Source organism: Platalea leucorodia (assembly GCF_965183815.1).
Source record: "Platalea leucorodia genome assembly, chromosome: 1".
NCBI lineage: Eukaryota > Metazoa > Chordata > Aves > Pelecaniformes > Threskiornithidae > Platalea > Platalea leucorodia.
The window spans coordinates 149,458,364-149,473,610 of record NC_138823.1 but is presented as its reverse complement, the minus strand read 5'-3'; the positions used below and the strand labels follow the sequence as shown (position 1 = coordinate 149,473,610).

Here is a 15,247-nt window from a genome sequence, read left to right as displayed (position 1 = left end):
GACACTCAAGTTGCATTAATACAGCCCCTATAAAACATGTACTGTGGGTTTCCATGTTGCAACCAAAGATAACAGAGCTTCAGGCTGTTTGTAGAGGACACACTCAGAAAGTCACCAAATATTTTATCATGGTTTTGTAAGCAGCAGCAGAAACTGCCAGCAGTAAGGAATGAGCAAGGAAGGAAAAGAAAGGGAAAACTTCCATACCAGCACATTAGTGTTTTGTTAACTGAGGCCTTGGCAAAAAACTGCAGTGAATACATGGGCTTCTGAGTATGCAGCATCTCACTCTGCCCAGCAATGACCTCTCTAGATGGCTGAACACTGTCAATGACAGACACAGGAGAAATTCTCCCTCTAGCAAGCATCATGTGCCTGCTCTACTGTCATTAGGCAAAGGTGGATAAACCCAAAGATGAAGTCAGCTGGGTTCCACCAACTACATAAGAAAAAAATCACATCTTCTAAAATTTGTGTTGGCAACTTCAGCTTCCCTATCACTTTCAAGAGACTGTAGAAAGCCGAGCGTCACCAAGCCCAACTACACGTTCCTGAAGTTACATAGCGCATGTGGCGGTGTGCTCCCCCAACATAGCTGACCTTTTCCCGTAACCCTGCTCAAGCAATAATCACCAGTGGTGGTCGTGATGGATGCACCCAGCTCAAAGTGGATTCGGAGGAGACAGATAACACAACAGCCAAGGGCTAATTTATGGCAATGTGTCCACCTAACTACAGTGCTGGTGAACGTCTGACTCAAGTCAAATTTGGAAGAAACTAACATATGCAGTCAGTATGTAAATATGACTATGAGTTAATCCTCTTACCCCCATAAATAGTGAGCAGCCCAAGAGCCCTTTGCGCTCTCCTGTACGGCATCGGGATGCACTCCAGGATCTCCCCTTGAGTAGGGACGTCTCTCAAGGTTACTCCTTGAGGTTGAGAGATTCCTTGCTGCAACAGATCCTCGGTAAGTGACTAACAGCATGCTAAACTTTGAAATCTTAGCTAAGTGATATAAAGGATTGATTGCCATATATAATCCTTTAGACATAAACCGTTGACCAAGTCTGGAACTAGGATTGGATCCAGCCACAGCTAGACTCCTCTCTGAGAAGGAGTTTAGAAAGCAAGGGGGTCCTTTCTGAATGTCATGACTCAATGGGAGGGTCTCCCTGATAGTTTTGTCTGACCCTGTCCTCTATGCAGTAAATAATCAAGTGTACCTTGCCATCGAATCCTGTTAAACCACTGTCGCATTTACCATTGAACTTTGTTAACTCACTGGTTTATACAAATAAAGTTTGGTTTTTTTGCTTCTCTCTTACAAGTGAAGTGCACTCTCACTCCCTCCGCGAAACATGCTAATGTGCAGTGGAAGTTGCGGATCTGAAATCTTCAACATTTTTCTCTCCTCTCACTCCTTGCTTTGACAATACGACTGGATTCATTTCAGATACAGTGATCCACAGCTGATGAAGCAAGAAATTATATTCTATTCCTGCCCCACCACAGGTTTTTCCACTGGTAAGGGAATTGTGATGGTGGTGTATAAACAATAGCTGTTCTCATCATGGCAGGCTCCGCACTTGGAAATTACAAATGACGTTCCCCAGGGCCAGAGATCAAAAGCCTGGAGTATCAGGTATCAGAAAGAAGAAAGGAGATAACCTGATTGTGGCAGCAGCAATAATAAATAAGTGTAGCAGAACAAAGGAGCATGCTGGGATGGGTCATAAATGAGCCAGACAAAAGTCATCCAGCCAAAGGGAAACATGGGATAATTTTTTCATTTGCACAGAGAATTACTGTAGTCTGGAATTTAAAATAAAATATAACTAAACAGTATTAATAAAATTATCAGTGGGCATTCAACATAGTTTTCTATTGGCTTGAAGAAACACTGCAACAGACTGAGCTGTATTGTGTGTTCAGACTCTGGACCTGGGCCAGGAGAACAAAAAGACTCCTACTGAATTTGAGCAGCTTTGGGATCATGCCTCCAGGGATAGGCAGCCATAGACGTTTTGCACTGAGAGAAGGGCCCAGAGAAAGAAAATGCTCCTTGATTTCTACTGTACAAGCTGTACCATGCCCTGTTTAGTTGCTTCAGCCTAAGCTACAACAGATGCAATAGTATCTGGCGCAGAAACCATAGCCACTGGGATACGCTGGGTTGCAGTGAGGGGAAAATTCCAATGTTACCTTGTAGAGAGAAGAAAATTTCCATGGGAAGCTTTGAAAGCAACAGGTTTAATTTCCCCTAACTTCTGGACTTCATATTCCTGTATATGCTCATTCATTTCTCATAAGTCAAAGAAATCTGTCAGAGAAAAATTCCTATTTTCCACCTTAACGTATTGCCATACTTTAAGATGGAAATGAGGAGTTCAAATATGCTGAGCTATTGCTCAAAACCCTGTGTCTGAGTACTGACGTATATAATGCCATTTACTTTTGCTTTAAAATAGCACTTGGAGCACACAGCCTGAATCAAGACCCCATTGGGCTGAGCAGGGCACAAACGCCTGGGCAGACAACCCCTTCCTGAGAAGTTCACTTTCTATTTTAAGCCATGACTCAGCTCCTGGGTGGAGTGTGCAGAAAGGGAGAGCAGTCGGAGCCACAGAGTCCAGGGTGCCCAGGGCTGGTGCACTGGGGCATCTGGGCTGGGCAGGGACATGAGCTGGTGGCCAGGAGCCAGGCAGCCTTACCGGCCGGATTTCAGTGTCTTCTGCCACCTGGTCAATATTTTCTCTCTTTCCACTTTTCTCCCTTCTCCAAAATCTCCAGATTCTTCGCTAATGGCAACTTCAAAAATGTGAATGATGGTCTCTTCTCGCTTCTCATCTCTACATCTTTTGTGTGATATTCAAGGCACACTACTCTCTCTCATATATACCCCACTTTCTGTGACATTTTTCTTCTTCCTGCCCTCCACCACAAAACTCCCATGTTGCTCAATGAGAACACATGCTCTAATATGCAGGCTGTCTTGAGCCACATGTTCTTGGACTTCAACTGCATGACTCAGGGACAGGGAAAGAGGATATTGGGCTTACCTGAGCCTCTAAATACTAGGTGCTATCACAGCCAATTGCTTTGAGGGCAAAAAGGAAGATTTTTTAGTGCAAGCATAGGATCATCTGCTTGTCGACTGCAGCCATGTAATACGTTTGCCTGAGGGTGTGGTTTTCTTTAGCACATAGCTCTTCCTTGTTCTTACTGCCTGTAGACTTTACATCCTTGAAACAGAAACTTGTTTTGTCAATCCTTAGATTAAAATATGACAAACGGCTAGCAACAATTTCTGTATAAAACATTTGAGGGGAAAAGACACCACCAAGAATCTTTCACTTTCTGTAGTAAAAAAGATCACACCATGTTTAAACATCTCCTGTGGAGGTTTTTGGTCAGTCTAACAACACTTAAGTCTGTATGATACAGATTTGGATTTTTTTAAAAAACAGAGCAATAGAGACACTGAAGAGTGTCTTGTTTCTATATACAAAAAGAGTATATCTTATAAAACCAGTTATGTTCTTTATTTCAAAACTAGTTGGCATACTCAGTAACTCGCTGTATTTTGAAAATTACTATATGCAGAAAGGTAGCAAACCAACTATCCATCCACCCAAATGGATGACCTTACAAAGAATCTCGCTCCTGGTAGCTCACATAAAGGGTGGGCCGACCCAGTGTCTCTGCATACAGCAGAGTACAAAGCTCGTGGCAGCTCCTGGCCTCTCGAGTAGCACAGTTCCCCTGAAAGAAGGACAGAGCCGTGGTATCATAAGCCTTATGGATAGCAAAGTGCAACAGCTGGTGATTTCTGCAGTTCAATCCAGTCTGTCTTGTCATCCATCATCAGGACTAATACAACACTATACTGATCTTTATTCTAAATTTGTTACAGCTGTCCTGTCTCATAGGTCACTCCTGTGGTCTGTCCCAACATGGGCATCTCATAATGAAGAAACCATCCTTACTTCTGTCTCTCCAGTTGCCTTCAACACATCATTTGCACCTGTGGTACACACCAGACAGGGCACGTGGAGCCATGCCTGCCCGCACACCAGGGCAATGCCAGCTAGCACTAAGCACTAAGCCTACCACTGATTCATCGGCACCACACCAACCCTTCACCTCACCACGCAGCTGAATACCAGACGTACAGCCTGACTCACACCATTATCTGCTAACATCTCATAGCAAAACATGGGCAAAGGGAAAAGTAGGCCAGAGTTTCTGACATGGCAGCCCTTCCCATTGCTCTTCCAGGCCTCATCTACGTCAACAGAGAACACAGCAACTGGCTTTGCCCCAACGATTTCAGCCTGCCAAAACACCTACATGGAGCATGTTTCCTAGATGGAGCTTATCCACGCACCTTCTTGGAGACACCCCAGAGTTCCCAGCATACTCCATTAATCACCTCTGAGACATGCAAAGCTATTACTTGTCTTACTCTCCCGTTGACACCCTGCATTTCCCTGAGGAAACTGCACCTATGCTCCTCAAGCTGGCTCACCCAACAGTAAACAGAGGACACCTACAAAGAATTTTATTGACAGCTTGGAGACTCTTTGATGAAAAAGCTACAGAAATGCCAAATATTGATACAAAATGGGCAATGAAGTTGGTGAAAGGTCTAGAGAACAAGTCTTATGAGGAGCGGCTGAGGGAGCTGGGGTTCTTTAGTCTGGAGAAGAGGAGGCTGAGGGGAGACCTTATTGGTCTCTACAACTACCTGAAAGGAGGCTGTAGCCAGGTGGGGGTCGGTCTCTTCTCCCTAGTAACAAGTGATAGGATGAGAGGAAATGGCCTCAGGCTGCACCAGGGGAGGTTTAGGTTGGATATTAGGAAAAACTTCTTCACCAAAAGGGCAGTCAGGCACTGGAACAGGCTGCCCAGGGAAGTGGTTGAGTCCCCATCCCTGGAGATATTTAAAAGAAGGGTAGACGTGGTGCTCAAGGACATGGTTTAGTGGTGGGGACTTGGCAGTGATAGGTTAATGGTTGGTCTCGATGATCTTAAGGGTCTTTTCCAACCTTAATGATTCTATGATTCTATGAAAACTGATAAATTCATCTGTCTGTAAAGAGACCTTTTATGGAAACTGCTCAGCAGAAGAAACTCCTCTAAAAAGTGAGGCAATTCTTCACTTTTCTGATCAGGAAAGACTTAATTAAAGAACCAATGAATTAATTAAGACTTAATTAAAGAATCCAACAACAATACAATCCATTAGTTTGTTCTTTCCTTATAAATTGACAGCTTTACTGTACTAGTTGTCCAAAAACCTCAGTCTAATCAGTAGTTGCGCTATATGATACCACTTCTGTCATGACTGATCTTTCATTCAGGTTGGGTTTGGACAGCTGAATGCACAAATCCGCTTTCTCAAAAAACCTGTTATATACGGTTTTAATATTTCTAAAATAATATAATTTACAATAAGAAACAGTGCAATTGAAAATTACAGAATTGGTAAACAGTCTGAAAACAAATTTTTTTAAGTATCTGTCTGAAGCCAAATCCTTATGCTATCAGACATCACCGAGAGGTTGTCACACTTATCTGTTCTTGCCTTCTCATCATATGCCTTTTAATTCCTATAAATATCCCCATTCTATTGGGTCATTACAGAAAAAAAAAGGCTGGCTGCAGCTGTGGGTTCCTCCAGCTGCCCAATGCCATACTTGAAAACTGCAAACACATTAGCATAATTTTTAGCTTTTTCTGGTCAGGAACTTTCCAATGAAAAATACTTTCAGCAGACAATGCTAATCCAAGACAGCTGAAACATTTGGTAAAAACATCAGTAAAGACAAAAGTTGGAAAAAAACACCCAGCAGATTTCAGTCAAACATTGGCATTATTTCTTATCAGACACCCCTGGAGTGCTCTAGACCTTTGGCTTTCCAGATTCATAGACTTGGGGCAACTTGGTCAGAGTCTGCCCTGGGGTAGGGATCCTAGCTCTTCCATGGTCTCTTCAGCAGAGCGGGTCCTTGGTAGTTTTGGGGCGATCTGCTAGACCAAGTAGTAAGACATGCCGGGGGTTTCAATGTCCATTGGTCCTCAGCAGTGCTTCCAGACTAGAAGTTTATTTGGCAATTTTGGCTAAGAATGGGCCCCCTGATGCCCAAAAGAGAGAGTTCAGACCATGAAACAGCTGACCTCGGCTAAGTTGGAGACCTGGCCTCAGCTGAGTCTGGCCGCACAGTACAAGGCTCTAGGAGCTGCCAGGGTTCACAATTGTTTTTCATTATGGGAACCACATGCTGGTAAAATAAAACTGATTTCAAATGTTCAAACTTCCCATGAATGGGGAACTCCAAGACCCAGCTAGCTGTTCTTAACATGTCCCACATATTTCCATTGTTTTTTCCTGGACAATTTTCCAGACAAGGAGTTGCAGAACCCCCTGAGAAATCTCAGCATTTACTATAATTAACTTCCCATTCTTAGCATGCGTCTAGGTTTCAGTTCTTTAGCTCCTTTTGCACAGTTTTGATATATGCCCAGCTGTAAAATCTCTGTATTACGGTGAAAGAAGAGTTGAGCTAAAAACTCAGAACATCTAGGAAACTGTAATTTTCTGGTTCTAGTGACTGACTACACCAGAACAGAATACTTAATTGGACATATACGGATATGGAAAGAGAATCACTGGGTTTTTCTTCTTCCATTTATGCCCTTAATTCTATTGTTTTTCTTTCCCTTGATCAACAATGCTGCCATCGGCCAACATGAGATGTTTCTTAGAATGAGCCTGTGATAGTAAGTGATGGTGAATCCACCCAGTCCTTCAGTTTCTATGTTCATAGACTTTTTTTTTTTTTGCCAGGCTCAGCTGGCTAGAAGCTGACATGAACAAAATAGGAGAACCAGAAGATGATGTTCACTATCCTAGCAGGTGGAATTTAGAGCACATAAACATGACCCTCCAGAAAGGAGGCATCCTGAGTGAACCTTAATCAGGTGTCATCACCATACTACTCAATATCACTGCGACATCCAGTCTCCATACCTTTCTGCCAGTTGTGCAGACGTACACAAAGGTTATGGCATAAGCATTATTTCATCCTCAAGAGCAGAGTTTTTAGGATACCATATTGTAACTGCCCATACACTGGCTTGAAGCTCAGCCACAGCATCACTTCCCTTTCCATGCCATAGAGCATCAAACACATTCTTAGCATTATTGTTCCTTATTTTATACCTATTTCTTTAATGCACACTTGTGCATGAACCCAGTCCCTACAGCAATCCAAATGTTTTACCTCAAGGTATTTTTACATGTCTCAGTATGTCCTTTTATATCCCTGACTACATATAAACTTAATTCATACCATATCCTAAAGCTCCCATGGGTAAAACAAAGAATACCTAGTTCACTTTTTACTGAATGTAAAACAGATCCATAAAATTCTAAGCTAACCACAAAACAAATTTAATGGTAATATCAAAAATAATGTTTGATTGCTTCACCTTGCCTTTAAGTCAACGTGCATGCTGAAGATGGATCACACAAACAAGCAGAGTTTCAGACCAAATCCTACAATCTGCTCTTTCAGGCTTAATTTCTTCAGCTATCCTGGTGCTATTCTGAGTATTTGTTTCTACAATTAAAAACAGTAGCACTCTTATTACACTCGTAGACAACATTGTTACCTACGGGCAAATAAAACAATCTTTGACAAGATTTTTGCTCTGAAATAATTAAAGCCACTTACTGTTACTTAAGGAAATCACCTGTATGGCTACAGCAGTAAGAAGATGAACATTTGGTTCCACTTCTTCTAATAAAGCACTTTTTGTTTTCAGCCTTGAATCTAAATCCTCAGTCTACGGTATATTATTTTGTATATCCATGCCTTCTGGGAAAAGGTTTTGAAACAGTAAAAATGTTCCTTGCTCCCTCTGCTCACAACAGGGGCAGGCCGTCTTGCTTTACCCGGTCTTCTAAGTAATGCTGCTTCAATAGACTGAAGTACTTTTCCACATGACAAGCCTGCAATTTCTCCTCCCCTTCGAAATTAGTCACTAAATAACCTCCTTGGCATGTCACCCAGTCACAAACTGTGCAACACTATGTGATTTAATCGCTCAACCATTTTTTAATGTGTGCCTATAAGATGTATAGAAAGAGACTAACATTATGGAATGAAGCACAAGAGAGACTCACAAAGGGGAAAGCCATAAATAAAATAGTGACTAACCTCTGTTTAGGTAAGAGAGTGCATTTCAAAGGCAACAATATGAAACATATACATATTAATTCCCCAACAGGTGAAGACCTCCAATTATTTAGCAAACCCAGTACATACAATCCTAGAAAAAAATACAGCAGTTATAAAGCTTAGAAGCTTTTCACATACTCAGATTGGTAGTGACATTTGGTAGAAGGAAGCGCAAGCCCCTCCTGTGGAGGAGGTTGTCTACTCATTAACCAGGTACCTGAGCCGCTTGGTTAGCCTGAACTTTGGGGCCCCCATAAATCAATCTCATTGTTATCTCTGCAGCACACCACGCTAGCCATTACGATTATTTTTTTTTTTAAAAAGGGCACAATAGAGAAGGCAAATGTAAAAAAAGAATCAGAACAGAAAGGATGCTTCTCTCCCTTCCATCCCCTCATGCCAAAAGACCACAGAATATACAAAATGTCTTCTTAAAAATACAGTATTTACAGTCTAAAAGAGATGGTACTTAAATATCATAGAGGAAAATCTCACGACATGAGCACTTCCCAGTCCCGCAGCTATCTTCTGGTCTGGGGGGGGTTGGCTGTTTTGCCGTTGGTTTGGGGGGTTTTTTGCTTGTTTTTGTTTTTATGCAAGTAAAAAATTGCCTATATCATCATGACTGGCATTCAGAAGAATCAAAATACAATTTAAGCACATGACTATGAGCTAATATTGCTGTAAAGGACCATTTATAATGGGACCTTGCTGGAGTAACATTTCTGTTTCACAGTACTCCTCTCAGTCTCTCAGCCATTAGTGAGGGAGGCATCGTTCACTTCCACTACAAAAGGGTAATCTGACACAAAGCATTTAAGTAACAGGACAAAGATCAGAACAGATCTGGTAGCCAAAACTAAAAATCCAGGTGTTCCACCCCTTACTACACCCAGTCCAACAGCAGAGAAACCCTCCAGCTTTGTAGACAGCTGCTGTGTGTTCTGATTTATAATGTACATTGTAAATTTGTATGCCATTATTGGTCTTGACCAGAACTTCACAAAATTTATATGTAGTGTAATATAAACAGTCTTTTCAGAAATGTAAAAATATTCATTTTGTCTTAAATGTTTAGTTTTCAGTTTCACTGTAAAATATTTTAAAATATTATTTTTATTAAATATTTGCACTAGAACTATAATAAAGTATTGCTATGGCACAGAAACAATGTTAAACCTATTTATTTTTATTTCAAATTTAATCAGTCAAGGCTTGTTTATTGCAATATAGGAGTAAAGCAGTATTTATCATTGAAGCATCTGGTTTATATTTGGCAGGTTTAACTAACCAGTCAAGCATCCCCTTTTAATGAATGGATGTATATACTTGACCTAGTTAAAAAGCTGCTTAGGTCTGCTGACCAACCAGACTCAAAAACATCAAGAGTAAAAAATAAAAGGAAATTATCCTAGTACACTTTTATGCCACACATGCTTTCCAGCAGTTGCAGAGTATATTCTTCCATCCACGTTCTTCCTTACAGGCTATCAAACCTGCAGTGAGAAATCACATTATTATGCTAATATGCAGGATAAAAAAGACCACTATATTTCACTGCAGTTTCTCTGCAATGAATTGCAAGCTGGTAGGATGCACATTTTCAGTAATTGGACTCTAGCATGATAAAGTATATCCCAGAACATCAGATATACTATAACTAGTCCTCCATACATCTGGCACTATATGCAAGAGTCTTCAAGTATGTCTGATGCATACGAAAAGTTTTTCATGAGAGGAATGAATCTTCTTTTAATTTTAAAATACATCAGGCACAACATCATAAATATTGCACAGATATATCATTACCAAGGCTGTAATTTAATTTGTAGGTTCTAACAATGCATACAAACCATTCAAGCGTTGCTTTCCATTTCAATTACTTTATCAGAGCCCTCAAGCCTTGTCTAACTTGCCATGTATTATCCCGTGTTTAATTACTTGCCATATATTTGTTTATAATGTACTGTAGAGAACGAGTTCCTTTTCAGTTGAACCCCCTGTATAAACAAAAGGCATGCCCCTAAGAGGTGCAACACCCTATGCTTCACTGAGATCAAGCCTGGAAATTTAGGTTAGCTTATTACTTTAAAATCATTGCTAATGTCTACGTTAATGATAGGCCCAAGTTACTACTGAGCTAAATCACCAGTCACCCTACTTTCTTCTGTGTTATTAACAATGTTGGTCCATTGGACCCTTCCATCAATTTGCCCATCAAATTAATTTATTTTCTGTTTGCTTCCCGCATTTTTAAATGGAAAAAATGTTACAGAGACAATTATAAAGCCAGAGAATATTTTGAAGTCTACTGTGGGGTATACACGTGTGGCATAGACATAATTTATTGCTTGACTGCTGATCAAAGTTCTTTCTGTTCCTGATAACAGCTCTTTTGGTTCCTATTCCCTTAATAATACTTTCATGGATGGAAATAATTAAGCAGTTAATGCCTTGTACTGCTGTAAACAACCATTTCATTGACAGAAAACAGGGAAGCACTCACAAGCTGGACTGCTTGTCACTAACTCAGGGCTTGGTTTCATTCTCAGCACTATGGAGCAAAGCTTGTGATGGAGTCAATTGGGTTTTGCTTAAATGCAACAAGTTACTTCAGTCCAGCAGAATCCAAATGGGAAGACAGTTTGCTGATGATGGCTTTAACAGCTGTATTACAAAAGAAGCATTATTTTCTCCTGGTTTTATTAGGTTGGGTTTGGGTTTTTTGGGGGTGGGTTTTTTTGCCAAGGAAAGTCTCGTGCCACCTCACCAGTCCTATAGCTCACGCAGCTTCTAATTCTGATCCAAGAAACCAACAGTGTAGGAGGACAAAGACCTATGTATGGGGCTGTCTGCAGGATCTCCTAAATATGCAGCCTCTGATACACTAGACTCTTGAAGGCAGCTGGAGAACCACCATCAGCACCTTTCATCCCTCTGCTTAGGCAAGCACCATGACAGAAACCTCTGTGTGGTTATCCACATTCTGCAATGAAAGGAGAGAGATCAACCCCTAGCTTGGCCTCCCATTCAGCAGATGAAGAAAAAAGTGGTCATATCCAATCTTGATCTCAGTCTCAGCTGCTTCCCCATGGCAAAAACACAGACCCCCAAGCTGCTGTCCTTCACGAAGGCACTGAGGTGGCACACACCCTGGCACCCAGCCAGGCTGTGCTGGTGCCACCCTGCACTCCACACTGCTCTGCATGACCCTGAATAACTCTTTCAAATTGGCCTCAACTTTCCCACATCAGCTCTCCAGCCCACTGCCTGTATTTATACCTACAAGGACGTGTGTGGTGTTTCCCTGAAGACTGAAAATCCTACAGAAGCTCTTTGAATTTGAGAGGCCAAACTAAACAAACAGGGAGGGAACAGATCAGTTCTGGCTGCCTGACACATACTGGATTTGAGATTATGTACAGACTACACCGTCTTCTCCTAAACATACATATTGTTTGTTATTCCCTCTGTTTACTGATTCCGAAGGCATGCAGTGAAACAGATATGCCTTGGGGTAGACACAAGTACCATAAAGTTCTCTTATACTTAGTCCAAACTCCCTAGTTCTTAAAAAAAAAAATCAAACAAACAAACAAAAAGCCCTCCCACACCACAGAGCACATAACTACTAGCTAGGCTGAACCACTATAAAGGGGACAGGCAGCTCTACAGCTTCACTGCTGGCAAAGAAGCACACTCGGTAGAACAGCTGGTGCTTGCAGTGTGGAGCAACCTATACACAAAACCTTTGAACCAGCACACAAGTGAGCATCTGAGCTCCAAGAGAACAGTGCTTCATTGTAACATGTATATTAACATTACGTATACATACATATATATATGTTTTGCATACCAGCAGTACATTTTTGGCCTATCCTTTGGTGATGGCAGATCAACATAATCAGGAATTTTAGATTTTTAGGGATTTAAAAAATTAAAGGCAAGCAAGTACAAGTGGGAAATCCTGTGCTGGAAACTCTTTAAGCCTTTCAAAATTTATTTTAAGTTTACTAGAGCAAATATAGCCAACTCTCACTGGAGTCGCATGAAGAAGGTTCTGCAAAACTGAACTATTACGTCAGGTCTGCAGTCTGTCTCTCTACCCTGTAATTTAAACCTCATGCTTCCCCCTCATTTCTGTACTGATTTAAACAAAGACATTTTCCTAGCTATAGGAAAGTATCACAGTATGTATCGCAGACATATATGCATTAAGCACCTCTCAAAAGTTCAGACGGCACTATTAGTTGCTCTGCACTGAGGATTTGTCTCACCCAACGTTGCATTAAAAGACAGTCAGCCAGGCACCCCCCAGAGTCAGCTCATTCCCTCTACAGCTGGGTGGGACAAGCTGCCCTTTGGCGTTCCCAGCCTCTCACCACTGACTGCAGTGGGCGGCAATTTCTACCCTAAGCTTATAAGGATTAGACTTTTTTCTTAATTCTCTATAGTGAGCCTGCCCATATGTCTTTTCATTTAGCTCACTCTCTGCTCTGTTTTTCATCCTATTTTCTTCCTTTTTTTTTCTTTTTTACAAGTCAAGCTGAGATACTATAACTAGAAGGGATAATGGCAGCTTCATTCCAGCTGCTGCTTGCTAGTCCCTGCAGTGGACTTTGCTGTGATCCACCTTGGTGGATCCAACCTGGCCTGTGGTTCCAGTTTGATTGAGCTAAGAATTAAGTGTCTCTAGTCTGAAGCTGGTAATAAACATTATTTATTCATCAACAGATCAATATAGAAGCACCTCCACTTTTCATTCTCCTCTTCCTCTGTCCTACCGTTAGCACATTTAATTAGGCCTCAACTTTTTAAAGCCTAAATGTAGAGGACTGAGTTTGTACCATGAAATTTTTCCTGCTTAGTCCATATGTAATGCAGGAATATTAATAAAAAATAGCAGGAGTCACATGCTGCAAACATTTAACTAATACATAACTCATGACTTGGACTCGATGATCTTAAAGGTCTTTTCCATCCTAAATGATTCTATGATTCTATGACACTGGGAAGAGATAGAGTAGGTAAAGGAGAATTCTATGGGAAGGTAATAGGGAATTCTGAGTGTGAAACTACAGAAGAAAGAGGAAAAAAGACAAAACAAAAAAGGAATGAGATGAGGTGAAGAACAGTAATAGGAGTTTGTGAAGGAGGCCAGAGATGAAAGAGGATAATATTGGAGATGGAGTGTTGAGAACTAAACAGGGAAACAAGAAAGGGATAATAAAGAACAAAGAATCAAAAATAGGAGGCTTAAGCTAGGAGGTGAGGAACTGATGAGAAAAAGAGAAGTTAAAGAGACTACAGCATATGAAGGGAAATTCAACAAAAAATTCCATGAAAGAATGAGAAAACAGAACGAGAGTGGAAAAACATGAACTAATGCAAATTTTCTTCAAGGCGAGAAGTTTTTCAATGAGTTCTTGTTATTACAATGCTGTAGCCTAGCATAGCAGGCATGGGAGGGAGAAGGAGAGAGGAAGAAAGGAAGGAGAAGAAGGAAGAGAAAGAAGAAAATACATCCAACATAAACTTCTTTAGCTTGGATTAATATTCTGAGGTTTTGTGGGGGTTTTGGCAGGGGTGATCAGAACATGAGGGTGGTTTTTAGGAAAAAAGTGAGCAGAGCACTCCAGGTAAATGCCAGCTGGAGCGACCCGTGAATGCTTGAGGACATGAGCAAAGAAGCTACGATCATCACTTGCCTTTGCGATACACTCTCATATTCAGAGCAAAGATATTTGAGATACACTTTAATGCTACAAATGCTTAATGTTTTTGAAACCTAGCACTTAGTTCATCCATTCCCACTGAAGATGTAGTTAAGGTTCAAAACAGCTTTGTCTCCTTCAGACATTGCAGAAAATAACAGCTCTCTACACATCAGGCCTTAGTGCAGCATCTCTGAGACTCGACGTGCAGTGGGATTGAGTGCTGAGGGATAACGCTGAGGTGGCTGTTGCCCTTTGTACATGTCTGGTCATTAGTGGGGGACAACAGAAATTCTGGTTTGATGAAATCACCATCAAGCTCTGACAAGTGGTGAGACATGTTGTATGTGTGTGCCTGCATATGTGCATGCAGCCCTTACTTCTCAGGAAACTTTTTCCTATATCAATTCCATCATGTTATCAACCCCCTGATCACACAGACTTATGACCCCAAGCACACCTGCACATCAAGAGCTCTTTGGTCATCATCATAATATCCAACAGCCCTTCCCATTCCTAGACTAAGACCACCTTTTTTAGGTGTAAAACAAGAATCCTACAGAGAGATAAGAGGAAAGCAATATTACACCTCTTGCCATAAAATGCTGAGCTTACAACATGCATCAGCTTAAATCTAGCTAGAGGAGCAGGCTCTATATCTGGACTAGCCTGGTTACACCTGTACTGAACCTGTTGATGCTCCTTAGTTGACATTGTCAGAGATTAGCTGTCAATGAGACAACTTTGGTGACACACTGAGTGAACTCTGCTTGGAAGGGAAGGGAGCACAAGGCCATGTAGAGCCTGGCCCAGCGCAGTCCCATGAGGGCTTCCAATCTAGCCACGCTTTAGGCAATCTGAGCAAAATGATGCATGCGATGCAGCACGTTTTGCGTTGGCCTGACTGAAATCACAGTGCCTCTGTGTGGAGGTTTATTCCCCCAGCAACATCGCTTTGTTTCAGCTATCTCCCTGCTACCAGTTTGCATTACTTTATTCCTGATTGGCAAGACAAACATCTAGATCAGTGAACCTAGCAGGCACTCATTTCTGCATATTTATGAGTGTATTTCATTTCCTACGAACAAATGGAATGTGAGAGTTAAAAAAAAAAAAAAATTAAATTATCCAATTAAGCAGAGAGAAGTTAATAAATCTCTCACGCTTAATTTTCCTATGCTTCCTTAGTGTACTTTCCAGACAGAATAGCATGGTGAGTACACTAAGAAACCTCTTGGCATTTCAGCCAAGATTTTTCAGGGTGTTATCACAAATGACAAAAAT

General features: G+C 41.2%; 1 protein-coding gene across 1 annotated transcript in view; it reads right to left on the bottom strand.

The window, feature by feature from the left end:
• KIAA1217 overlaps positions 1–15,247 on the bottom strand; it is a gene marked incomplete at its 5' end in the record, with an annotated part of 186,984 nt that overhangs the window by 53,346 nt on the left and 118,391 nt on the right. The gene's annotated exons all lie outside the window — the stretch shown is intronic.